The sequence below is a fragment of the Carcharhinus amblyrhynchos genome, chromosome 32 (assembly GCF_965287045.1).
Source record: "Carcharhinus amblyrhynchos chromosome 32, sCarAmb.v2.hapA, whole genome shotgun sequence".
Taxonomy (NCBI): Eukaryota; Metazoa; Chordata; class Chondrichthyes; order Carcharhiniformes; family Carcharhinidae; genus Carcharhinus; species Carcharhinus amblyrhynchos.
Genome location: NC_137355.1, coordinates 12,388,774 through 12,414,260, shown reverse-complemented (window position 1 = coordinate 12,414,260; position 25,487 = coordinate 12,388,774).

Here is a 25,487-nt window from a genome sequence, read left to right as displayed (position 1 = left end):
CAGTTCTGTCCATTCATTCTGAGCTTTGTTAAGGACAAAGGGTTGGGTAGAATTTTTCAATGGCAATTGAAAGGGAGGCAGTCAAACTGGCCAGAGGTGGCCGCCCAAAGCTGGCCGGGAAGGTGGAGGGGGTGAGGGTGACAATCAGACCTAAGATATAGGAGCAGGATTAGGCCATTCGGCCCATCAAGTCTGCTCCACCATTCAATCATGGCTGATAAGTTTCTCAGCACCATAACCCATAACCTTTGATCCCCTTACCAATCAAGAATCTGTCTTAAATACACTCAATGACCCAGCCTCCTTTGTGGCAATGAATTCCACAGATTCACCGCTCTCTGGCTGAAGAAATTCCTCATCTCAGTTCTATAGGGTCGTTCCTTTACTGAGGCTGTGCCCTTGGATCCTAGTCTGTCCGACCCATGTCCACTCTATCCAGACCTTTCAGTATCCTATAAGTTTCAATGAGTTCCCCTCCTTTGTCCTTCTAAACTCCATCGAGTACAGACCCGGAGTCCTCAACACTCCTATGTTAAGCCTTTCATTCCCAGGATCATTCTTGTGAACCTCCTCTGGACCCTCTCCAGGGCCGGCACATCCTTCCTTAGATACAGAACCCAAAACAACTCAATACTCCAGCTGTGGTCTGACCAGAGTGTCATAAAGCCTCAGAAGTACACTGCTGCTTTTGTACACCAAGTCTCTCGAAATGAATGCCAACATTGCATTTGCCTTCCTAACGACCAACCCAATCTGCAAGTTAACCTGAAGAGAATCCTGAACTAGGACTCCCAAGGCCTTTTGCACTTCCGATTTCTGATTCCTCTCCCCATTTAGAAAATAGTCTACGTCCCTATTCTTTCTACCAAAGTGCACGACCTCACGCTTGCCCACGTTGTATTCCATTTGCCAATGTAACAGGGGTTCAGTGCTGTAGGTAACTCTACACTCGTCCCTGAGTGGGAGAGCAGCCAAGGATGAGCTTTAGAAGTTGCTGAGTGACCTTCACGTTGACAACTTCCGACTCTCTGCTCCAGCCTCATTCTTCGGTAACGAGAGGGCCTCTGATTAGCCTCCAGCTTCGAGAACTCATCTGCCCCACTTAATTGGGCAGAGAACCTGTCCCTGTGCAATTTAGAATCATATAATCAGAATCCCTACAGTGCAGGAGAGGCCATTCAGCCCATCTAGTCTGCACTGACTCTGACAGAATGTCTTACACAGGCCTTGTCCCCCACCCTATTCCCATGACCTGCATATTCACCATGGGCAATCCAACTAACCTACACATTGTTGGACATTAAGGGCAATTTAGCAAGGCCAATCCACCCAAACTACACACCTTTGCGCACTAAGGGACAATTTAGCATGATCACTCCAGCTAACTGCACATCTTTGGAAACTAAGGGGCAATTTAGCATGGCTAATCCATCTAACCTGTGCATCTTAAGACACCAAAGGACAATTTAGCTTGACCAACCCATCAAACCTGCACATATTTGAACATGAAAGGGCAATTTAGCATGACCAAACCAATTTAGCACGGCCAATCCCTCTAACCTGCACATTTTGGGACATGAAGGAGCAATTTAGCATGGCCAATCCTCCTAACCTGCACATCTTTGGACTGTGGTAGGAAAGCAGAACAGCTGGAGGAAACCCATGCAGACACAGGGAGAATGTGCAAACTCCACACATACAAGGCCAGAATTGAACCCAGATCCCTGGCACTTTGAGGCAGCAGTGCTAACCACTGTGCCACCTATTTAAAGGGGATGCCTTTACTCCGTTAGAGTGTCTCCCCCTGGAGGTGGGCTGAGAAAAGCCAGCTCCTACTTCCTAATCACTTAGCCTATAACATGACACATGACATAACATGACCTCTGAAATAAGAGAATGGTGCATGTTCTGAGTAAAAAGGACATTTAACATACAACAGAAAGATGGTGCTGCCTTAATTGAATTGTCAGGTGTGCTACAGGGCAAATCTCCCATCTCCCAGAATATTACATGCCCGGGGGCATAACTACAGGATAAGTCTAGTTAATGATATTCTAAGAATCACAGTGAATGGTTTTAAGTACAGAAAACGCTGGAGGTAATTGACGAACCAGGAAACATCTATCGGGAGAGAAAGGTCTGTGATCTTTCATGGATGCTGTTTTTTATTTCTTTGATTTCCAACATCTGCAGTATTTTGCTATCGTGTTATGACGTGGGCAGCAGGCTCAGTTAATGGGTATTAATGCTGGTCAGCCAATAACACCCAGGTCCCACACATGAATTAAACAAAAATCATCATTTTCTGTTTGTAGATCTCCAAAAAAACTTGATTTGATTTATTATCGTCACATTTTTTGGGCTACAGTTAAAAGTATTGTTTCCTGCGTGCTACACAGACAAAGCATACCATTCATAGAGTACATTGGGGAAGAAGGGAAGGAAAGGAAAGGGTGCAGAATTTTGTGTCACAGATCACCACCAAGCAGCCAGCATAATTAAGGACCACCCCCCCGCTCCCCGGACATTCTCTCTTCCACCTTCTTCCGTCAGGGAAAAGATACAAAAGTCTGAGGTACCAAGCAACTCAAGAACAGCTTCTTCCCTGCTGCCATTTGAATGAACCTACTTTGCATTAAGTTGATCTTTCTCTACACCCTAGCTATGACTAACACCACATTCTGCTTTCCTTCTCTATGAACAGTATGCTTTGCCTGTACAGCACATAAGAAGCAATACTTTTCACTGTATGTTAACACGTGACAATAATAAATCAAATCAAAATCAAATCAAATCCAGTCATAGCTAGGGCGCAGAGAAAGATCAGTTTCATATAAGGTAATATAAAAGGGGCCTGGTGGGATTGTCAGTGCAGACACAATGGGCTGAATGGCCTCCTTCTGCAGTGTGGGGATGCTATGACCAGCCAATGATCTATGGAGTAGAGCAGGGTCAAATGGTCAAACTGCCTACTCTTTTTCCTACTTTTTATGTTTCTACCAATGACTAGTTGGTATTAACTAAAGATTCCACATCCAGAACATGAGCCAAAGGCTTACTTGAAGGGATTGAACATTGGAAAGTGAAATATCATTGGCTTAAATCCAGATGATGAAACCAGCCAATCCCCTTTGATCAGCGGTCTGCTGAGTCAGAATGTAATGTAAGAGCGGAAAAATAGAAATGTAGCAACTTTGTGGAAATGGTCCCAATTGCTGTGGGCAGGAAGAGAAATTAGAGAATCCTACAGTGCAGACAGGCCATTTGGCCCATCGAGGCCCTCACCCCCGACCTCACACTAATCCCTCTAATCTACGCATCCCAGAACACCAAGGGATAATTTTATCATGGCCAATCAATCTAACCCACACATCTTTAGAGTGTGGGAGCAAACTGGAGCGTCCAGAGGAAACCCACCTAGACACAGGGAGAACGTTCAAACTCTGCACAGACAGTGACCCAAACCAGGAATCAAACCCAGGTCTCTGGAACTGTGAGGCAACAGTGCTAACCACTGTGCCACCATGCTGAACATAAAGGTCCGGGTGGATTTGATAAAGACTCCAAGCTTCAGAGATGCTTGAATAGCCTAAGTTACAGAACATCAGAAAATCATAGAATCCTACAGCGCAGAAGGCCATTTGGCCCATCGAGTCTGCACTGACCACAATCCCACCCCAGGCTTTATCCCCTTAACCCCATGCTAGCCAGTCCCCCGACACAAAAAGGGCAATTTAACATGGCCAATTCACCTAACCCACACAACTTTGGAGTGTGGGAGGAAACCCATGCAGACACGGGAAGAACGTGCAAACTCCACACAGACAGTGACCCAAGCTGCGAATCGAACCCTGGTGTTGTGAGGCAGCAGTGCTAACCCACTGTGCCACCGTGCTGAATGTGAGGGCTGGGTGGAGTTGATGAAGACTCCAAGCGAGAATACCTTCCTAAGTTACACTGGTATCTGATGAATTCCGATTAACTGGAATATGTATTGCTCAGGAATTGACTTTCCTGGCACCAACACTGCAAGTTAAGGACACCAAGGGCCAATAAAGATTAAATTAAGTGTTGCTGTATATGCGGCATGTCTTGGAGATGTCTTTATAAGCGCTGATGGTCTTAAAAGGAACCTAAAATTTCCTAAACATCAAATCAGATATAAAATCACAAGACAGTGGCTCCTTGGGGCTTCATGAATCACAACTTGATGCCACACTTCAGCACAGATCTGAGACTTCCTTCAGAGCAGAAGATAGATTTTGCTTCATAATGACTAAAGCAATCAGAATCCCAGCAGACACTCAGTTCACAAGTGTCGCCCAGTTTTGAAGCTTGGACAAGGGGCGGCATGGTGGCGCAGTGGTTAGCACTGCTGCCTCACAGCGTCAGGGATCCTAGGTTCGATTCCCAGCTTGGGTCACTATCTGTGCTGTGAATGCACATTCTCCCCATGCCTGCATGGGTTTCCTCAGCCCAAAGATGGCCATGCTAAATTCTCTGCGTACCCAAACAAGTGCCGGAGCGTGGCGATTAGCAGATTTTCACAGCAACTTCACTGCAGTGTCAATGTAAGCCTACTTACGACTAATAAACAAACTAAGTTTTGTACCATTACTCCTGAAAAGTTGATCTTTCTTTGAAGTATTGCCCATAGCCAGGGATGAAAACAGACCTGTTGGAAGAGCTCACACAACACACCAGAAAGATGCTTGAGGGACAGAATTAGACAGAGATAGTCATAAAACAGGAAGGCTGCACTGTTAAACTCCTATATGCCTTTAAGCAGTAGCTGCATGCCATTGTAGCGTAGAGGTGTTTGGCTGAGTGAAAGTTAATTGTGGGACGAGAGAACATTGCAGTATGATGTAGAGAGTCACATGGTAATAGACTAGTGGAGTAGGATCTAGAAAAGAGCCGGGCAACCTCCTTGTGGCCTACTTGGGTGGGGGCCCACCAGACATTTTGTTGGCCATTGCCCACGCACCAGGGTGCCACATTCCGGTGAATTCCATCTGTGTAGTCTTTTTCCTACTGGTGTGACTGAAGTGATTGGCACGTAAAGCGAGGGTGAGTGACGCGAGGTGGGTGCTAATTGCTTACAACATAGAGGGAGCACACGGCTCTCAGTGTCCAAAGTGTCAATATTTCTTTTGCTTTTACCATCTGAAGTTGATGACGGTTCTATTCATATATAGATGAAGCATTTTCTATAACTCATTATGAAATATTTGGCAAGTATTAAACGTATTTAATCTTATTCATGGGGTCACGGTTAGTGAACAAGCCCAATTTCAATCTTGCAGCCCCCCAAGATAAGGGAGGGCCAGTCACACAGCCCACTGACTAGCCTAGGTTACTCATTACTGATCTGGAAGGAACCAACATCCGGACCACATCCATGTGTGGCAATACCTGCAATATGGAAGTAGTTATTGTTCATAATAAATGGTTTATGATTAAACACACATTTATAGTGGTCCCAGAACCAGACACTTCAATGTCTTTTAGCTCCAATAGGGTGGCATGATTGGTACAGTGGTTAACACAGCTCGCAGCGCCAGGGACCTGGGCTCAAATCTGGCCTCGGATCACTGTCTATGCAGAGTTTGCATGTTCTCCCCATGTCTGCAGGGGTTTCTTCCCACAAACCCACACTGAAGATGTGCCAGTTAAGTGGATTGGCTATGCTAAATTGCCCCTTAGTTCCCAAAGACGGACAGGTAAGGTGGATTGGCCATGCTGAATTGCCCCTTAGTTTCCAAAGATGTACAAGTAAGGTGGATTGGCCATGTTAAGTTGTCCCATAATGGCCCAACATGAGTAGGTTAGGGAAGTTAGCCGGGTAAGTTTGTGGGGTGAAAAGGATAGGGCCTGGGAAAAATATTCTGTCTGAAAATTAGGGCAGACTCAATGGGCCAAGTGGCCTCCTGTAGGGATTCTATGTGTAAGTACTTTTCAGCTATCACCACTCTGGCACAGTAGGAGATGCAGCAACCAGTTTATGCACAACAAGCTCCTACATTGATAACATTTAATCAAACCACTTCTGTGATGTTGAAGAAGGATAACCATTGGCTAAAACACCAGGGATAAACTCCCTTTCTCTTTGGAATAGTGCTGAGAGTTCTTTGTGGCCATCTGAGAGCACCTTGGTTGAACATCTCATCTGAAAAACTTTGTACTACAGGAAGACATGCGATGGTCCGTTAACCTCGAGTGGGGTTTGCTGGCCTTGCGGGAAGCTGGAAAATCCTGCTGCAAGTGTGTTTGATTCCAACTCAAGATGGGATTGGCTCAAGATCAGGAATGGCTTGCCTGAGCTCAGTTGCGATTGGGCCAAAGTACTGGTACGATTGGCCGAAGCGTGGGTGTGATAGGCCTGAGCTCAAAAGCGATTGGACCAGATTCAGCCTCTGGTGTGATTGGACCACACCCAGATGTGAAACCTCTGGTCACACGTTGACAGTCTCCAGATGGCCATTGGGTTGGGATAGATGACAGGCAACCGGAATTAGTGGCTTTAGAAGAGAAGGATAGAGCACCTGAGGTACAAAATAAAACTTTAAGAGACCCTCATCATAAACTGAGGAACTAGAAGCACGGATGATCTGCAAAAGCTAATAATAACATCTTCACGGGTTGTGTCAATGTGAAAGCTCTGTGCTTTGATTTCGAATGCTGTGCTAAAATTAAAAAAATCTTCACTTAAGCTCTAATTAATATGCATCTCATGTAAATTAAAATATTAGAAGGGAGTGTGAACATCTACGAAGCAACTTTTCGTATAAAAAAAACGTCCTTGCAAAAATTTCAAAACGGAAAGGAAATTCATCAGATCTGGTTCCTGTCATTCAGCAGACGTGTTCAATAAAACATGTTACATGAATAAATTGATAGACAGTAGGTTTTGGATGATTCTGAGTCAAAGAATCGTAGCATTATAGAATCATGACAGTGCAGAAGCCATTTGAACCATTGGGTCTGCACCAACTCTGACAGAATATCTTACCCAGGCCCTCACCCCAGAACCCCCCACATTTACCAGGGCCAATCCTCCTAACCTACACATCTTTGGACTCAAATGGGCAACTTAGCATGGCCAACCCAGCTAATCTGCATATCTTTGGACATTGAGGGCATTTATCATGGCCAATCCACCTAACCTACACATCTTTGGACAGTAAGGGGCAATTTACTATAGCCAATCCCTCTAACCTACACATCTTTGGCCATTAAGGGGCAATTTAGCATGGCCAATCCACCTAACCTACACATCTTTGGACACCAAGGGGCAATTTATCATGGCCAATCCATCTAATTTAGATATTGTTGAACACTGAGGGGCATTTAGCATGGCCAATCTACATAACCTGCACATCTTTGGACACTAAGGGCTACAGTGATTAGCACTGCTGCCCCATAGTGCCATGGACTGGGGTTCCAGCCTTGGGTGACTACCAGTGTGGAGTTTTCACGTTCTCCCCATGTCTGTGTAAGTTTCCTCGGGGTGCTCCAGTTTCCTCTCAGTCCTAAGATGTGCAGGCTAGATGGATTGCCATGCTAAATTACACCTTGATGTCAGGGGGATCAGTGGTGTAAATATGTGGGGGTACGGGGGATAGGGCCTGGGTGAGATTGTTGATGATGCAGGCTCAATGTGGCGAATGGGCTCCTTCTGCACTGGCAAACAGGCACAGAACCCAGGTCCCTGGTGCTGTGAGGCAGCCGTATTAATCACTGTGCCACCCTTCCACTCACTGCCATTGGGCTGCCCATTCTGATGTCTTGGCATGGACAATTCACATCAAACTCACCATCTGCTACTCCTACTGGGTTCGATTCCTGGCTTGGGTCACTGTCTGCACGTTCTCCCCATGTCTGCGTGGGTTTCCTCCCACAGTCTGAAAGACATGCTGCTAAGGTGCATTGGCCGTGCTAAATTCTCCTTCAGTGTACCCGAACAGAGTGTGGCAACAAGGGGATTTTCACAGTAACTTCATTGCGGTGTTAGTGTAAACCTACTTACGATACTAATAAATAAAAACTTTAAGTTTGGTATCACCAGCAAATTATAAAATTCTATTCTGCATTCCCAGTCTTTTATACCTCACCAACTAATTCACGGCCCTGCCTGCTACTGATCCTCGGGGAGCACCACTGTCCACAATCCAATAATCCGGAAAATACTCAGTTACCATGGCCCAAGTTCTTATTCTGAAGCTAATTTTCTATCCACTCATCTCCAACAGGACCATAAGACATAGGAGCAGAATTAGGCCACTCAGCCCATCAAGTGTGCTTTGCCATTCAATCAATTTTTCTCATTTCCGTTCTCCTGCCTTTTCACCATAACCTCTGATCTCCTTATCAAGAACCTATCTCTGTCTTAAAGACACTCAATGACCTGGCCTCCACAGCCCTCTGCAGCAAAGAGTTCCACAGATTCACCACACTCTGGCTGAATAAATTTCTCCCCATCCATGTTTTAAAGGATTGTCCCTTTAGCCTGAGTTTGTGCCCTCTGGATCTAGTCAAGTGGAACATCCTCTCCACGTCCACTCTATCCAGGCCGCGCAGTATCCTGTAAGTTTCAAAAAGATCCCCCTCCTCATCCTTCTAAACTCCAACAAGTACAGACCCAGAGTCCTCAACCATGCCTCACACAATAAGGTCTTCATTCCAGGACCTGCGTGCCTTTTGGACTGTGGGAGGAAACTGGACAACCCGGTGGAAACCCATGCAGGTGAGAATGTGCAGACTCAAGGACGGTGACCCAAGCTGAGTATCGAACCCAGGTCCCTGGCGCTGTGAGGCAGCAGTGCTAACCATTGTACAACCACGCCACACATTTATTAAACCCTCTCTGATTGATAAGGTCTGTTATATTTTTATTTTCTACATTTGAAGAGTTCCCTCTGAAGAAATATGGTCTTGTGAACATCCTCTGGGCCTTTTCCAAAGTAGACACATCCTTTCTTAGATACGGGGCCCCTCTCAGAAGTACATCTCTGCTCTTGTAATTCTAGCCCTCTTGACACAAGCCTCAAGTCTGTTGACAATCAAACAACCCTCTCCAAAGATGCGATAAAAAAAAATTTCAATCTTATGGCCCTTGTGAGGCTGCTGCAATTTGAGAAAATTCTCCCCTTATCTGTTCATTTTTCTTTTTGCCTTTTAATCTTTTTCTTTCTGCGCTACACATCTCTCACAAGAGTTGAGTGATTTACTGCGATGACCCTCAGGAATCCTCCTAGTTGCGAGCAATATAATTTCCTAAATTGCTTCTATTACTTTGAAATTACCTTCACTTTATCTACTTTTCCTTCCACAATAATGATTGGCACTGAATAAAATAAAGAAAAGTCTGTATTGTTGCAAGACTAATTCAACGCAGGATCCAGGATGTCGAATAATTTCATATCAACATAAATCTTTTAACATTTATGGCTTCTCCATTCAAAATCATACAGCAAGCTTCAAAGGAGATCTTACATCTTTCTAATTGTGCATTTGAAGTGTTAGCTCTGCATCATTTCTCGGTTCAGGGGAGATGGGGGGTGGGGCAGGGGAAGGGGAAGGGGAAGGGGGGAGGCGCTAGGGAAGAGGTCACCAAGCAAAGAACAAAGAAAATTACAGCACAGAAACAGGCCCTTCAGCCCACCAAGCCTGCACCATATTTCTTCAGAGGGAACTCTTCAAATGCAGAAAATAAAAATATAGCAAATCTTACCAGTCAAAGAAGGGGTTTGATAAATGTGCAGCATGGTGGCACAGTGGTTAGCACTGCTGCCTGACAGCACCAAGGTCCTGGGATCGATACTCAGCTTGGGGCACCGTCTGTGTGGAGTCTGCACATTCTCCCCATGTCTGCATGGGTTTCCACTGGGTTCTCCAGTTTCCTCCCACAGTCCGAAAGGCATGCAGACTAGGTGCATTGGCCTTGCTAAATCCTCCCTCAGCGTACCCAAACAGGCACCGGAGTGTGGCAACTAGGGGATTTTCACAGTGCAGCGTTAACGTAAGCCTACTTGTGACATTAATAAACTTTAAAGAAACTTCATTCCTCCAAATTTGGAGCTACATCATGAGTCACTGCAAGCTCCCCACAATTCCCGGCATATTCTTATTTATAGTGGGTTAGCTGGTCAGCTGACCATCACATCATTCTGTAATTGGCTACTGAGTCAGCTGACACTTATAGCTTGTTACTATTGGTCACATTACATCCAATACAAAGTTGTCACTGGTTACATCCCAACACACCAACCATGCTGCCTAACTGAATTAAAACCCCCTACTCTTCCAGGGACCTTATCCCTCTATTCCCATCCTATTCATATACTTGTCAAGACGCCTCTTAAGAGTCACTATTGTATCTGCTTCCACTAAAGTTAAAGTTAAAAGTTTATTTATTAGTGTCACAAGTAGGCTTACGTTAACACTGCAATGAAGTTACTGTGAAAATACCCTAGTCGCCACACTCTGGCGCCTGTTCGGGTACACTGAGGGAGAATTTAGCATGGCCAATGCACCTAATCTGCATATCTTTGGACTGTGGGAGGAAACCGGAGCACCCGGAGGGAACCCATGCAGACATGGGGAGAATGTGCAAACTCCACGCAGACAGTGACCCAAGCCAGGAATTGAACCCTTGTGCTGTGAGGGAGCAAAGCTAACCACTGTGCCACCACACTAACACCCCCCACGGCGAGTTCCAGGCACCCACCACTGTCTGTAAAAGATTTGCCCTGTGCATCTTTAAATATTGCCCCTTGTATCTTAAACCTATAACCCTGAGTAATTGACTCTACTACCCTGTCCATGCCCCTCATAATAGAATCCCCACAGTACTGAAGGAGGCCATTCAGCCCATCAAGCCTGCACCTTCAACAATCCCACCCAGGCCCTATTCCCATAACCCGACACATTTACGCTGCTAATCCCCCAGATACTGTGATAAATTTATCATGGCCAATCAACCTCGCCCACACATCCTTGGACTGTGGGAGGAAACTGGAGCACCCAGAGAAAACCCACGCAGACATGGGGAGAATGTGCAAACACCGCACAGACAGTGACCCAAGGCCAGAATTGAACCTGGGTCCCCGATGCTGTGACCACTGTGCCACCGTGCCACCTCATAATCTTATAGACTTCTATCAGGCGACCCTTCAACCTCTGTTGTTCCAGTGAGAACAAACCAAATTTCTCCAATCTCTCTGCATTGCTAATGTCCTCCATACCAGGCGACATCCTGGTGAAGCCTCTACACCCTTCTGCTTGTGTGGCGACCAGAATTGAACACTATACTCCAAGTGTGGCCTAAATAAGACTCTACAAATCTGCAACATGGACTCCCTTGTGGTGCATGCAACTGGGTTCAGGAGCATTCGGCATAACTGATTCCAGCCTGGAATACAATTCTCAGTGTTCGTGTCGAGGCCTGGAGGATGAAACAGAAGTGGTAAGCAAAAGAAACATGAGAATGAAAATAACTGCAACTGGAGATCTGATGCAGGAACGAGGAAAGGGTGAAAGGAAAGACTTGAAGCACAATCAGTTAGTGATGCTGCCTCACAGCACCAGGAACTCGATTCAGGATTTGGGTGACTGCCTGTGCAGTGTCTGCGCATTCTCCCCATATCTGCATGGGTTTCCTCCATGCACTCCAGTTTTCTCCCACAGTCCAATGACGTGCAGGTTCAGTGGATTGGCCACGTTAAATTGCCCCTCACTGTCCAAAGATGTGAGCTTAGATGGATTGTCCATGCTAAATTGCCCCTTACGGTTCAAAGATGTGCGGCTTAGATGGATTGTCCATGCTAAATTGCCCCTTACGGTCCAAAGATTTGAGGTTAGGTAGATTGGCCATGCTAAGATCCCCCTTAGTGTCAGGAGGATTAACAGGGTAAATATATGGGGTTGCGCGGATAGGGTGGGATTGTTGAAGGTTCAGGCTCGATGGGACGAATGGCCTCCTTTACAAACAATGAAGGATTGTTGAATTGTTGTCACGGTTAGACAATGTGGTAGCCAATTTGCGCACCGCTAGCCCCCAGTAGGATGATAGAATCCTTACAGTGAAGAAGGAGGCCATTTGACCCATTGAATCTGCACCGACTCTCCAATAGAGCATTTTACCCAGGCCCTATCCCTGTAACTCCACATTTTTACCCCACTAATTCACCGATCGACATATCTTGAAACACTAAGGGACAGAGAAACATGAGTAAAATACATTTCTTCAAGGCACAGTATTGTCACAAGGAGATGCATCAATGTCTGCTTCCTACTGACTGGCACGGTGGCACAGTTATTAGCACTGCTGCCGCACATAACCAAGATCTCCGTCTTGTGCTGTGAGGGAGCAGAGCTAACAACCGTGCCACCGCGCAAACTCCCCCAGCAATGAGTTCCAGGCACCCACCACTGTCTGTGTAAAAGACAGGTGCTCCAGTTTCCTCTCACAGTCCAAAGATGTGTAGGTTGGGTGGATTGGCCATGTTAAATTGCCTTTTAGTGTCTTAAGATGTATAGATTAGATGGAGTAGCCATGGGAAATGTGTAGGATTACAGGGATAGAGTAGGGGAGCGAGTCTGGATAAATGACTTTGTCAGGGAGTTTGAGCAGAGTCGATGGGCTGAGTGGCCTCTTCTGCACTGTAGGGATTGTATGACACCCACTGTGGCCATGTTAAATCACTCCTTAGTGTCCAAAGATGTGCAGGTTAGGTGGATTGGCCATGCCAAATTGCCCCTTAGTGTCCAAAGATGTGTCGGTTAGATGGATTGGCCATGCCAAATTGCCCCATAGTGCCAGGGGGATTAGCAGGGTAAATACGTAGCTTTGTAGGGATAGGGCCTGGGTGGGATTTGGGTCAGTGCAGACTCGCTGAGCCCAAATGGCCTCCTTCTGCACTATAGGGATTCTATGATTCGAGGATTTTATGTGTAGGTTAGGTGGACTGGCCATATTAAATTGCCCCTTAGTGTCCCACAATGTGCAGGCTAGGGGGTAAAAAGCAATATACTGCAGATGCTAGAATCTGAAGCAAAAACAGAAAAACACTGAGAGATCTCAGCAGGTGGGATAGCATCAGCGGAGGGACAATAAAGCCAATGTTATGAGTCTAAATGACCCATCGTCAGAACCCTGATGAAGGGGCATCCAGACTCAAAACGTTGGCTCTTTTCTCTCCCCACAGGTGCCATCAGACCTGCCGAGATTTTCCAGCATCTCTCTGTCTTTGTTGTAGTTTGGAGGGGGATTCACCTTGGTAAATGGATGGGGTCTGGATAAGATATCCCTGTGAAAGAATTGGCGCGGACCAGATGGGCTGAATGGCCTCTTCCTGCGCTGTGGGGATTCTGTGATTCTTAGAAGAGGCCGTTTCCGTTGGAGGCAGTGAAAATCACTGGGAATGGAAGCCACGTTCGAGCTATCACACACTGAATGTTTGATGTATAAATATCCATTATGCGACCAGAAAACTGGCTGCGCAGAATTACATATTTTTGCCATGGTAACACCACTTTAATTGCACAGTTAGCTTGTAAATCACATCCTGCCCAGCTGTTTGGATAAGTAATTTTAACTTTCGATCATGATATCCTGTTATAAAGTGATGTCAGTGGGAAGAAAATAATGTATTTTTAACAAAGAAACCCCAGGAACTGATACTAAGTTGCACCTGTCTGTCAGCGAAGCGAGGGAGAGAGGATTGCTGTGTTTTTAATAGTTTTTACATAAACTCAAGTGTTCAATCCGCAAATTGACTTGGAAACTCAACTCAGGGCAGCGGATACAAAATAATATTTTGTCAGTTCAAAACACAGTGTGTTCTCCCTCATCTGTTGCTGTCTTATTTCTGTTTCCTCCCTCGCAGGCATGCTTTGCCATCTCTTTCACTGGCGCCTAAAGTGAGAACAAAGAACAAAAACAGCCCGGGAAACAGACCCATCGGCTCAACCAGCCCGCATCGCCATTTTAACATTGAGTCCCCCCCTCCACCCATGGCCCTTATCTATGCTTATGGCCATCCACATTGAGGGAGAACTAATTTAGGGACAATCTATTACCCCCAGTAGCACATCTTTGGGGTGTGGGAGGAAACCGGAGCACCCGGAGAAAACCCACGCAAGCACGGGGAGAATGCGCGAACTCCCTCAGACGCCGGCCCGAATCCATGTGTCTGCGCAGCAGACGGCGATAGTCACTGAGCTGTCGTGTCGCCCAGCGTCTGGTCCAGCGAGGCAGAGAATCCTTCGAGGACATCGCAGATTGTGACGATACTGAGCCTCCAGGGAATGGCCGGTTCTCCCATCCCGACGCGCACGCTTCTTAGCGCGCCGGGTAGGGAGACGCGCGTGCCGGTCGTTTCGCGGATCGAGCTGGCCGGCAGACGGGATCCTGACGGATCGGGGCCACTGCGCGTGCACGGAGGGCTGGAACTGTCAGACTCTGGCCTGAATAGGTCCCGCCCCTAGACAGGGGTCGTGGGTGGAGAGGGGGACTGGTGGTGTTGAGATGGCGGCGCGGGCTTGTTGGGCCGGAGGGCCTGTTTCCCGGGCTGATTTTGTTCTTTGCCTCACCCCCCCCCGAACTTTTAAGGATATTCACGATTTTGACCTTGGCGTCACAGAGTTGGGAGATTCGAATCTGAACTCCCAACGGGAAAAACAGTCGTGAATTACACCATTTTTCTCACCAATTCAGCACTTAAATTTTTTTTGGAAGAGTCGGGCTCTTAAAATCTAGAAGCAGGAGTAGGCCATTCGGCCCCTCGAGCTTTCTCTGCCGTTCATTTTGATCATGGCTGAGCAACAAATTGAATAGCCTGATCCCCCTTCCCCCCCCGCCCCCCACAGCGCCCCCCCCCATATCCCTTGAGTCTCAAGAGTTAAATCTAATTCCTTCTTGAAATCACACAACGTTTTGGCTCCAACTACTTTCTGTGGGAGTGAAGTCCACACGTTCACCACTCGCTGGGTGAAGAAATTTCTCCTCACCTCAGTTCTAAAGGATTTTACCCCTTATCCTCAAACTATGAACTCTAGTTCTGAACTCTCCCACTATCGGGAACATTCCACCTAACCTGCACATCCTTGGACATAAGGGGCAATTTAGCATGGCCAATCCACCTAACCTGCACATCCTTGGACATAAGGGGCAATTTAGCATGGCCAATCCACCTAACCTGCACATCCTTGGACACTAAGGGGCAATTTAGCATGGCCAATCCACCTAACCTGCACATCCTTGGACATAAGGGGCAATTTAGCATGGCCAATCCACCTAACCTGCACATCCTTGGACATAAGGGGCAATTTAGCATGGCCAATCCACCTAACCTGCACATCTTTGGACATAAGGGGCAATTTAGCATGGCCAATCCACCTAACCTGCACATCCTTGGACATAAGGGGCAATTTAGCATGGCCAATCCACCTAACCTGCACATCCTTGGACATAAGGGGCAATTTAGCATGGCCAATTCACCTAACCTGCATAACTTTGGACACTAAGGAGCAATTTAGCATGACCAATCCACCTAACCTGAACATCTTTGGACATAAGGGGCAATTTAGCATGGCCAATCCACCTAACCTGCATAACTTTGGACACTAAGGAGCAATTTAGCATGGCCAATCCACCTAACCTGCATAACTTTGGACACTAAGGAGCAATTTAGCATGGCCAATCCACCTAACCTGCACATCTTTGGACTGTGATAGGAAACCGGAGAACCTGGAGAAAACCCACACAGACACGGGGAGAGCATGCAGGTCCCACACAGACAGTGAGCCGAGGCCAGGAATCAAACCTGGGTCCCTGGAGCTGTGAGGCAGCAGTGCTAACGACTGTGCTACTGTGCCACCCCTTAGTATTCTTAATATCAGTCTAGAATTCTTTCTGCAATATCTGGCTTTGCTTCAGAATCACCTCATGAGGACTAGACATGTGATAGATATGGTGGACTGGGGGACAGCAATTTTCCAGCTCACAGCTGAAAGATCAAAGCCACTCAACAATGACGGCTAAAAAAAAATTTGCAATTTGCAAGTGGAAACTGTTCGCGAGTAACAATTCATCAAACTACGTGGGTAAACTGAACAAGCATCAACATCATGTCTTTTGTGCTCTGCTGCGTGCAAAATTAATCTCAAAATCTGACCATGTGTGCGGGGAGAGCATCGAGGGCAGTCTCTACTGAGTTTGTTAGTTAACGCAGTGGTTATTTAAATAAGATTTGTAAGGCCACATCGTTGACCGGCAGCACAGTGGCACTGCTGCCTCACAGCACCAGGGATCGGGGTTCAATTCCCAGCTCGGGTCACTGTCTGTGTGGAGTCTGCACGTTGCCATCCTGCCAAGCTTCTACATTGATGTAAATGAGTTGAGGATTGTCACATTCGATCAATTGTGATCTCATTGAATGATGTGGCACGGTAGCACTGCTGCCTCGCAGCACCGGGGAACTGGGTTTGATTCCAGCTTCGGACGACTGTCTGTGTGGAGTCTGCACATTCTCCCCTAGTATGCGTGGATTTACTCCAGGTGCTGCTGTTTCTTTCCACACTCCAAAGATGTACAGTTTGGGTGGATTGGCCATGCTAAATTGCCCCTTAGTGTCCAAAGATGTGCAGGTTAGGTGGGTTGGCCATGCTAAATGCATGGGGTTACAGGGATAGGGCAGAGGGGAGGACCTGAGTGGGATGCTCTTTTGGAGAGTTGGTGCTGGCTTGATGGACTGAATGGCTTCCATCAGCACTGTCAGGGTTTTATGACTCTAATAGTGGAGCAAATTCAATGGGCTGAATGGCCTATATCTGCTCCTATGGTCTATGTAGCAATGTGAGCATGCCCATATAATTCAGGTGTTAGATTGGGGATCCTATAGACAGGCTAGGTGGAAATTTCCACCAATTGAAAACTGGGGAACTCTTTATTTTTGGTGTCTGCTCCAAGCTCTGGACCCCTTCTCACTCCAGCGCCTGTTTGGGTACATTGAGGGAGAATGTAGCATGGCCAATGTACCTAACCCACACATCTTTCAGACTGTAGGAGGAAATGTCCTATGGGGAGTTCTATCCGTGTGTCTTTACAAAACTTTGGCTTGTGTTAAATATTCAGAAAAGCCTGAGGTGGTGATCTAAGAAGGCCTCCTGAAAGCTATGAAGAGGCTTGACAGATTGATTTGATTTGATTTGATTTGATTTATTATTGTCACATGTATTAACATACAGTGAAAAATATTGTTTCTTACGCGCTATACAGACAAAGCATACCGTTCATAGAGAAGGAAAGGAGAGAGTGCAGAATGTAGTGTTACAGTCATAGCTAGGGTGTAGAGAAAGATCAACTTAATTGCAAGGTAGGTCCATTCAAAAGTCTGACGGCAGCAGGGAAGAAGCTGTTCTTGAGTCGGTTGGTACGTGACCTCAGACTTTTGTATCTTTTTCCCAATGGAAGAAGATGGAAGAGAGAATTTCCAGGGTGCTTGGGGGTCCTTAATTATGCTGGCTGCTTTGTCGAAGCAATGGGAAGTGTAGACAGAGTCGCTGGATGGGAGACTGGTTTGCCTGATGGACTGGACTTCATTTACAACTCTTTGTTTCTTGTGGCCTTGGACAGAGCAAGAGCCCATACCAAGCTGTGATATATCCAGAAAGGATGCTTTCTATGGTGCGTCTGTAAAAGCTGGTGAAGGTTGTAGCTGACATGCCAAATTTCCTTAGTCTGAGAAAGTAGAGACATTGGTGGGTTTTCTTAACTGCAGTGTCAGCATGTGGGAGACCAGGACAGATTGTTGGTGATCTGAACTTAAAAACTATTATTTCGTCGCCGTTGATGTAGACAGGGGCATGTTCTCCTTTACGCTCCCTGAGGTCGATGACAATCTCCTTCATTTTGTTGACATTGAGGGCAAGGACAAAGAGGGGAGGTGATGGCCTAGTGGTATTATTGCTAAACAATTGATCTAGGAACTCAGCTAATATTCTGGGGACCCGGGTTCGAATCCCGCCACGGCATATGGATAACATTCAACAAAAAAAAGCTGGAATTAGGAATCTACCAAGAAACTATTGTCAATTTTCAGGAAAAGCCCATCTCACTGATGTCATTTGGGGAAGGAAATCTGCTGTCCTTACCCGGCCTGGCCTACATGTGACTCCAGAGCCACAGCAATGTGGTTGACCCTCAACTGCTCTCGGGCAACTAGGGATGGGTAATAAATGCTGGCCCAGCCAGTGATACCCATGGTCCATGAATAAAATTTGAGAAAAGAACAAATGTTTCCACCCTTGGGAAATTCATAAATATGGAAAAGCCACTAATTATTTCAGTACGAAAGTCAGGAGAAATGCCTTCACTCTGAAAATAGTTGGAATGTGCAACTGGCTACCACAAGGATTGGTTGAGAGGAATAATGTAAATGTGTTCTGAATAAATAAAAACAAAAATTGCTAGGTAAACTCAGAGACATGGCAGCATCTGTGGAGAGAAATTTAATGTTTGAGTCCGTATGACAGTTGTGGAGAACTGAATTTATCGGATAAGCTGAAAGGAACAAATGATTATGCAGATTGGAGGAAGTGATGCATACACAGTCGCTTGGACCAATTGTAATTCGATGTAACCATTGTATAACACATTGTCTACTGGGTGGGGCCACATCGTCCCCTGACAGGAGAATCCCAAAACAAACAGTCCCAACACAAACGCAGCACGATGGCACAATGGTTAGTACCGCTGCCCCACAGAGCCAGGGACCCGGGTTCGATTCCCAGCTTGGGTCAGTCTGTGTGGGTCTACAGAGGTGGCATAGTGGTTAGCACAGCTGTCTCACAGCGCCAGGGACCTGGGTTCAATCCCTGGCTTGGGTCAGTCTGTGTGGGTCTACAGAGGTGGCATAGTGGTTAGCACAGCTGTCTCACAGCGCCAGGGAACCTGGGTTCGATCCCTGGCTTGGGTCACTGTCTGTGTGGGTCTACGGAGGTGGCACAGTGGTTAGCACAGCTGCCTCGCAGCGCCAGGGACCTGGGTTCAATTCCCAGCTTGGGTCACTACTTGCGCGGGGTCTACAGGGGCGGCATGGTGGCACAGTGGTTAGCATTGCTGCCTCACAGCGCCAGGGACCCAGGTTCGATTCCCAGCTTGGGTCACCACCTGTGCGGGGTCTACAGGGGTGGTAGTATGGTGGCACAGTGGTTAGCACTGCTGCCTCACAGCGCCAGGGAACCGGGTTCAATTCCAGGCTGGGGTCACTGTTTGTGTGGAGTCTGCACGTTCTCCCCAGGTTTCCTCTGGGTGCTCCAGTTTCCTCCCACACTTCAAAGATACATAAGTTAGGTGGATTGGCAGTGCTAAATTGCCCCTTAGTGTTCCTGAACAAGCGCCAGGGAGTGTGGCGACTAGGGGATGTTCACAGTAACTTCATTGCAGCATTAATGTGAGCCTACTTGTGACACTAACAAATAAATTTTAAATTTTTGTGTCAGTTGCACAGTCTGGATGTGAAAATGATGAAAGTGGTGAGCTCTCATCACAGGCAGTCTCCTCTGTGTCCCCCAATTCTTTGATTTCTGGTATTTTACGAGTACAGCTTTTGGAAATGGGCTCAAGAGCTAAAATAAGTAGCACCAAGCTGCTTTTTAAAAAATTGATAGATAACCCTGCCAGCAGAACATGGTAAGAGAAAGAAAATTAATCATATTGAAGTATTTTCCACTGTTATATTTTTCTGAGGTCTGAATTGGAAATAGCGAAATTTAGAATATTCTGATTAATGTATCATTGGAGTGTATGTTCCTCACTTGGAAACAGCCATATTCCTGTGTAGCTCCTGCGACAGAAACCTGCACAGTGGCCCAGTGGTTAGCACTGCTGCCTCAGAGTGCCAGGGAACAAGGTTCGATTCCTACCTCGGGTCACTCTCTGTACGGAGTCTGCAGGAGTGGCATGGTAGCACAGTGGTTAGCACTGCTGCCTCACAGTGTCAGGAACCCAGATTCAATCCCAGCAACGGGTCACTGTCTGTGCGGAGTCTGCAGGGGTGGCATGGTGGCACAGTGGTTAGCAACGCTGCCTCACAGCGCCAGGGACCTGGGTTTGATTCCCGCTTGGGTCACTGTCTGTGTGGAGTTTGCACGTTCTCCCCATGTCTGCATGGGTTTCCTCCGGGTGCTCCGGTTTCCTCCCACAGTCCGAAATATGTGCTGGTTAGGGTGCATTGGCCATGCTAAATTCTCCCTCAGTGTACCCAAACAGGCACCAGAGTGTGGCAACTAGGGGATTTTCACAGCAACTTCATTGCAGTGTTAATGTAAACCTCCTTGTGACAATAATAAATAAACTTTAATCTTGATTGCAGGGAACAAAAGTATAATTTAGAATGCAACCAGATGTAAATGCATAATTTCAGAGAAGGGTTCCGAGATTAATAGCAGGAATGTGTGGGTTGTCTGAGGAGGAAAGGTTGGAAAGGTTAGGATTTGTACCCAATGGAGTTTAGAAGAGATCTTGAGGGGATATTGACGGGGTCGATGTGGAGACAATGTTTCATCTTGTCTGAGAATCTAGAACCAGGGGGGTCATCATTGAAACATAAGGGACAGAATTCTCCGGCCTTTCACCCCACGCGTGGGTTCCCCTGTGGGGTGACGTCAGTGAAATTCCCATTGACAGTGACGTGACCAGGGAATCCTGCCATTAGCAAACAATGCGCCATCTCCAGCTGGCAGGAAACACACAGATTGGAGGCCAGAGAATCCCGACCAACAGGTCGCCTACTTAAGACAGAGATGTAGAAAAAAATTTTTTTGTTGGGGGGAGGTGAGTTTCTGGAAATCTCTTCCTCAAAAGACAGTGGGACCAGAGTCTTTGAATGGTTTTAAGGCAGATTTAGATAGATACTTAATTTATGAGGGGGTGAAGGGTTGTCAGGGAATGGCTGGAATGTGGGGTCAAAGTTACAATTGGATAAGTCGTAATCTTATTGAATGGGGGAGCAAGCCCGAGGGGCTGAGTGGCCTACTCCTGTTCCTAATCCATGACCAAACTAGGATTCCGTAATCACAATGTGGATAATTAAGGAATATTATTTAGTCTTTTATCTCATTCATTCAGAAGTAATCCGTACCATCACAGCATGTCCCATTTCTTAAACTATTTATCACTCCCCATGGCCATTTTAATTGTGGATCACTCAATGTGTGAGAGAGCCCTCTGATACCAGTCCAAATGTAACTTTTAGTGATTTGAACCTCAGTGACCCTATCCTGCAATCTCCCCCTCCAAGCCACACACCATCCTAATTTGGGAATCTAATCACCGTTCCTTCACCGTCGCTGGGTCAAAATGGTGGAATGTTCTTCCGTAGAAGCAGTGAAGATTTGGGGAGAGGGACAGGTAACCCAATCGGCCAATCAATGGCCAAAGATGTACAGGTTAGGTAGATTGTCTATGCTAAATTGGCCTTCATGTCCAAAGATAAGTAGGTTAGGTTAATTGACCATGCTAAATTGTACCTTAGTGTCCCAGATGTACAGGTTAAGTGGATTGGCAATGTTAAATTGCCCCTTAGTGTCCAAAGGCGTGCAGGATAGGTGGATTGGCCATGTTAAATTGCCCCTCAGTGTCCAAAGATGTGTAGGTTAGGTGGGTTAGCTATGGGAAATGTGTGGGTTTATGGGGATAGGATGGGGGAGAGAACCTGGTCTACCCTGATGTACGAGTAAACCCTATCTGAACCTGTCTTACAAACAGAAGTTACTCAGTAAAAAGTGCAGAACTGAATAAAATGGGACTCAAAGGGACAAAAATCACACAGGAGTTCTCAGATTTCATTGAGTATTGGGAGGGGAGTTCATTTAATCTGAGCACTGGTTTAATGTAACTACCTGCACTAACTCAATGCATTAACATTGCATTAGAATAATACAGATTAGTTTGTGCGAATGAGTTAATATCTCAGTGAAAAAATTTAAACCGCAGAAATTAAATAATATTGATGTCGTAGTTATGTATTGATTATTCTGCTCATAACACTCAGGTTACTAATTTAGCCATAATAGGAACTATTATGTAGCCAGGAGATGTATTAATATCCGGGATATTTTATACAGTATGCAGTCCTTGCTCCAGTTATCATTGTGATTACACCCTGCAGGCATTGTAGAATTACATTTGCTGGGATATTTTAAATTGGAAGTGGCTTTTATAGATTTCGATTCAAAACTGCATAACACGTTAATGTTACAAACAGCTTGACAACACAGGCGGCATGGTGGCACAGTGGTTAGCACTGCTGCCTCACAGCGCCAGGCACCCAGGTTCGAATCCCGACGTGGGTCATTATCTGCGTGCAGTCTGCTCGTTGTCTGCGTGAGTTTCCTCCCACAAGACGTGCTGGTTAGGAGCACTGACCCGAACAGGCGCCAGAGTGTGGCGACTGGGGGATTTTCACAGTAACTTCATTGCAGTGTTAACGTAAGCCTTACTTGTGACTAATTGTAAACTTTAACAGAGTTGCGGGGGTTGGTGGTGGGTGTAGGGTGATGGCCTAGTGGTATTATCGCGAGACTGTTATTAATCTGGAAACTCAGCTCATGTTCAGGGAACCAGGGTTCGAATCCCGCCACAGCAGATGGTGGTATTTGAATTCAATAAAAAAAGAATCTGGAATTAAGAATCTACTGATGAATCTACTAATGAGTTTTTCCGACAATCCACGTTGGATCTGGCCTATATATTGATTAGGTACATTGGCCATGCTAAATTCTCCCTCGGTGTACCCAAACAGGCACCAGAGTGTGGCGGATAGGGGGTTTTCACAGTAACTTCATTGCAGTGTTAATGTGAGCCTACCCATGACTCATAAATAAACTTTAGCTCTGACAATGGAGCTAAAGATTCGAAATATTGGCCTACTCTTGACATTAATAAAATTAGATTTTATGTGACCCCAGAGCCACAGCAATGTGGTTGACTCTCAACTGTTCTCTGAAATGGCACAAATAGCAAGGCACTCTGTTCAAGGGCAATTAGGGATGGGCAACAAATGCTAGCCTTGCCAGCCATGCCCATGTCCTATGAACGTAAGAGAAAAAAGCTTGACCATTGATTTTCCAGCATCTAACCAGCTCGGCTAACCCTTCTCATGCTGTTGATAGAGTGCGATTCTCCCTAGTCGGGATTTGTCCATGCCAGCGGGAAAACCGGAATGTTTCCCGTTGGCGCGGGCAGTGTCTGGCAGGCGGGATTCACCCACCTGAAAGGTGCAGCTTAATGTATCTCAGGAAACTCATCGGCCTGTCCAGTTTTTTTGGAGATCTTTAAAAAGGCCATTGCAATCCCTGCAGCCAGAGACAGGGTCCTCTCCTCTCAAGATGAAAAATTGTGACCCAGGCAATTTGTAGGCATTAGTTAACCTGGCAATCAGTGTTAGCTACCTCGGCCCATTAGGATTACACTCCAATTTGTTCATTAAATTTATTAAATTGCAAAGGTGGAATTTGAATCCATGTTACCAGGTTATCAGCCGGGGATGCTGGTTAAATTATTCAGTGACATTAATGCCACAGCACCATCTGTGACCTAGGTCTCTTAAAGCTTAATTGAAATAACAGTTCCTTCACTGTGAATGGAGGAGACAGTGTGGAATTTGTATGTTCTCCCTGTGAGGAAGTGGCTTTCATCCGAGTGCTCTGGTTTCCTTCTACAATCCAAAGGTGTGTAGGTTAGGTGGATTGGCCATGCTAAATTGCCCCTTAGTGTCCCAAGATGTGTAGGTTAGGTGGATTGGCCATGCTAAATTGCCCCTTAGTGTCCAAAGATGTGTAGGTTAGGTGGATTGGCCATGCTAAATTGCCCCTTAGTGTCCCAAGATGTGTAGGTTAGGTGGATTGGCCATGCTAAATTGCCCCTTAGTGTCCAAAGATGTGTAGGTTAGGTGGATTGGCCATGCTAAATTGCCCCTTAGTGTCCAAAGATGTGTAGGTTAGGTGGATTAGCCATGCTAAATTGCCCCTCAGTGTCTAAAGGTGTGCAGGTTAGGTGCATTGCCCATGCTAAATTGCCCCTTAGTGTCCCAAGATGTGTAGGTTAGGTGGATTGGCCATGCTATGTTGCCACATTGTGTGCCATGATGTGCAGGTTAGGTGCATTCGCCATTGCCCCTTAGTAGGTTAGATGGATTAGCAGGGTAAATATGTGGGGTTACGGGGATAAGGTCTGGGTGGGATTGTGGTCGGTATGGACTCGATGGGCTGAATGGCCTCCTTCTGCACTGTGGGGATTCTCTGATTCTACGATGGGCCAAAATCCGACAGTGACTGCACTTCAACAGTATTTCCTTGGCTGCGAGGAGCTTGGGGAAGCCTTGAAGTCCTAAAGGGCCCTCCATAAATTGACAAACCTTTCTTTCTTGTGTTTCCCCCCGTCACAAAGCCAATCACTGGGCCAGTTATTCCTTAAATGAGACATAATTATGTTTGGATGCAGACCGAGAAAAGCGGGCAGGTGTGACTTCTGATAGAGGTGATTGGGAACTCTGCCAGTGTTGTATCAAACTGAGTGGCATCTTAACTAAAAGAGCACAACTCCAGGTTGATGCCAGGCCCAGCTGAAGGTGGGTGCAGCATAGGACCACTTTTTGGTCAGTCCTCAAGCTGGCAATCAAAGATGTCAGTCAGAGGGGAAAGTTGTGGAACTATGTTATTATTTGAAAGGCAAACAACATAGAGTTATCAACAAAGAGAGAAAGTAAATTGCCAAATAAAAAAGAGCTTCATTTTCTTGAAATTCGTTCCTTCGATTCCCTTGCCAACAGGGATTACTTTTAACCCAACATGGGTAAGTACAAAGAAAAACTCGAAATGGATACATGGAGTGGCGTCTCCCCCTACCCTACTGCCCACCCCCCCCCAACACCCCCGCTCCATCCCCGTGCCGCCAGCGGGTAGCCATCTCCAGTTGGTTAGAACGTTCCGTCTCACCTTCCTAAACCTGGAGATTGGCTAGAACATTTCAGTCAGACTTCTCTGGTTGGTTGTAACGGCCCCTTAACTAGATTAATAAACCACCCGCCCCATGCAGCATTACTGAAAGAGGATCACCTTACGGCTAATCTGATCCAGAGTGGGGAGGTGGAACAAGTAGCATAGAATCCCGACAAAGCAGGAGAGGCCATTCAGCTTTCCAGACACGCTGGTCCCGAAATCGGAAATTCCTGCCTGAGGTCAACGTCCAAGATCTGCCCCCTGCCTGCTGTGATTCCTGTGGCGGACAGAAATGGAAGACTTCCGTAGTTTTGCACCATCAAGTCTGCACCAACTCTCTGATAGAGTATCTTACCCAGACCCTCCCCGCCGCCCTACTCCCGTAACCACAAACATTTACTGCGGCTAGTCTTTGGACACCAAGGGACAATTTAGCATGGCCAATCCACATAACCTGCACATCTTTGGACACTAAGGGGCAA